Below are 2,613 nucleotides of genomic sequence, written 5' to 3' on the forward strand. Positions count from 1 at the left end.
TTCCAATTAAGGTAATATAATTATCAATTTATAATATAAATGAAGTTTTACAAAAATACTAAAAGCAGTCTGATCCCTTAAAGAAAAATATAAATGATCCAGACTCTAGACTTAGTAATGTGAGTACACTTTAGTACTGTAACCGACAGAGATAATCAGATCTCCATTGAAGATCAAAAAGAAGCACAGTATTTACTTCTACAACATGTATGCTTTGGTCATTAGCATGCTAGTGTGAATAAGGCAATGTGTCAAGGATGGCGTACAAAAGTGGGGCTAGAGGAGCTGTGGAACAGTCATGGCAGCGGAGCTGGCACAGAGCAGGAATGTCATCAGGAGGCATTTTAGTCCCTTCTCCTCCACAGATCATCAGGAGGGATTTCTCATAATCTCCAGATGTATCACCCTTAATCATGGAATAAAGAGAGGTGGCAAAGTTCTTCCTAAATTCCATTCTTATGTTAAACAGAACAATCTCACTCCTGGAAACCAGGACTCCCATGAGGGTGTGGTCATCTGTTCCAGCTCCCTTCATAGCATAGTATAGAGTTTCTGCAAGGTAGGCAGGTATACTTCAAATAGATTTTACAACAGCAGTGAGTAGTTGCTCCAAATTACCAGAGATCTCCTGGTCAATGGTTTCCTCAATTTGAAACCCTGGGATAGTCATGTATTTGTCAATCACCCTTCTCAGATGAGACACACTTCGTGTTCCAAAGATGATGATAAACTTTTCTTCATCTGTGCCCCATTTGAGTTCACCAGCTTGAAACAAAACCTGAGTATCCTGTTCCACCTGTACTGCATTAATTCCAGCATCAGGGTCTCGATTAGCCTGCAAGAGGACCACTAGAATCCTCTGGTAGTACCCTGATGTGTCCCCCACCACATCATCTTCCAGACTTGATCCATAGTCTTCTTCATAAACTTGTTTGATAGCTGTCAGTTCTTCAGGTGTCCTTGAAGCAATAATTTCTGTCAGGACTTTTTCATCTGTCCCAGCTCCCTTTAGAACATGTTTCAGTTCATAGGCATCTTAAAGCTGAGAGGGTTTCATCAAAGCCACAATTTTTCAAAATTTCCAGTCAGCTCTGATTTCACGTCTTCCAGAAGATTCCTGCCAAACAGAGTTTTAAAAGCCGCAATGATTTCTTGACGCTGGGCATTACTTCGGGATGTCAACAGTGTCAGAATGGACTCCCCATAGGTGTCCAGGCCTTTCATAGCCTTCCGAAGAGTTTCTGCATCAGCCCGATCATCAAAGCCAGGGAAGTTGGTCACAGTGCCTTCGAGAACCTGTGCCATGGCGATTGCTCATGTCAGGAGAAGGTGATGCAGGACCAAGTGCTCCCAAACTTCCTGACAGTAGCGCAGAGCCCGGCAGCTGAGGCAAACAGCACAGAGCGGGGATGGAGACAATACTCCGGGCAGCTACTCTCAGCTCTAAGCAACGGAAACACCGCCTGCACCGTCCCGGCCCGCCCCGCCCTGGACCCAATTATCTCTTTTGAGCATAACCACGTTCCAACTCTTTTAATGTGTGATATCCATAAACATTACATGAATGGAATTCTTTATTGAACTATACTATATTTCGAGCTCAGAATATGTGCTAGGACTGTGCTTGTTGCAGGACACAGTGACAATGGGAGAAACACTGTCCCTGCCCTCACAGAGCTCATACTTTTGTGGTATTTAGATATTAAGCCAGAGTTGGCATACCTGAAATCTTTTACTAGCGATAAGCCCAGGGTGCTGTGACATGGTGAAACAAAGATAATAAGATGATAGGAGAAATAAGGAAAGACTTTCTATGAAAATAACATATAAGTTGAGACTTGAAGAATACGTAGGAGCTTGTTGCCAGAGGGAGTGGTAAATGAGAGAACATCAAGTGTGAGGATGCTGGGCTGTTTGGAGGAACTCAAGGACAAGAAGAGAAGATTGAAGTTGTCAAAGAAGTCATTTTGCTTGCATCCACAATCAATACTCACAGAAGCAGCAGTCAAGAAATCAAACGATGTATGGTATTAGGCACAAGACCTCTATATCATGCTTGGTAAAGAGCAAAGATGTCACTTTGAGGACTAAGGTGCATTGGACCCAAACCATGGTATTTTCAATAGCCTCCTAAATATGTGAATGTTGGACCCTGAATAAGAAAGACTGGGGAATAATCAATGCATTTGAATTATGGGGTTGGAGAAGACTATTGAAAGTATTATGGACTGCCAGAAGAACAAATTGATCTGTCGTGGAAGAAGCACAGTTAGATTTAGTCTCTTGTACTTTGGACATGATGTCAGGGAGGACCAGTGCCTGGAGAAGGACATCATGTTTGGTAGAGTCAGCTAAAAAGAGGAAAACTCCCAACAAGATGGATTAATACAGTGGCAGCAACAATATGCTGAAATATACCAATTGTAATGATGACACAGAACCAGACAGTGTTTTGCTTTGTTATACACAGGGTCGCTATGAGTTGGAACCAACTAGAGAGCACCTAATAGCAAGCTCAAAGGACAAAGACAGTCTGACTACAGCATAGTGTCAAAGGTAAAGTGGTATAGGATGTATCATCAGGAGGGACCAGTCCCTGGAGAAAGACATCAT

At 42.6% G+C, this 2,613-nt stretch overlaps 1 pseudogene; it reads right to left on the minus strand.

The window, feature by feature from the left end:
* Positions 1-229: 229 nt before the first annotated feature.
* On the minus strand, positions 230-1,305 carry LOC102825690 (annotated as a pseudogene).
* Positions 1,306-2,613: the final 1,308 nt, after the last annotated feature.

The sequence above is a fragment of the Chrysochloris asiatica genome, unplaced genomic scaffold, assembly GCF_000296735.1.
Source record: "Chrysochloris asiatica unplaced genomic scaffold, ChrAsi1.0 scaffold00019, whole genome shotgun sequence".
Classification (NCBI taxonomy): domain Eukaryota; kingdom Metazoa; phylum Chordata; class Mammalia; order Afrosoricida; family Chrysochloridae; genus Chrysochloris; species Chrysochloris asiatica.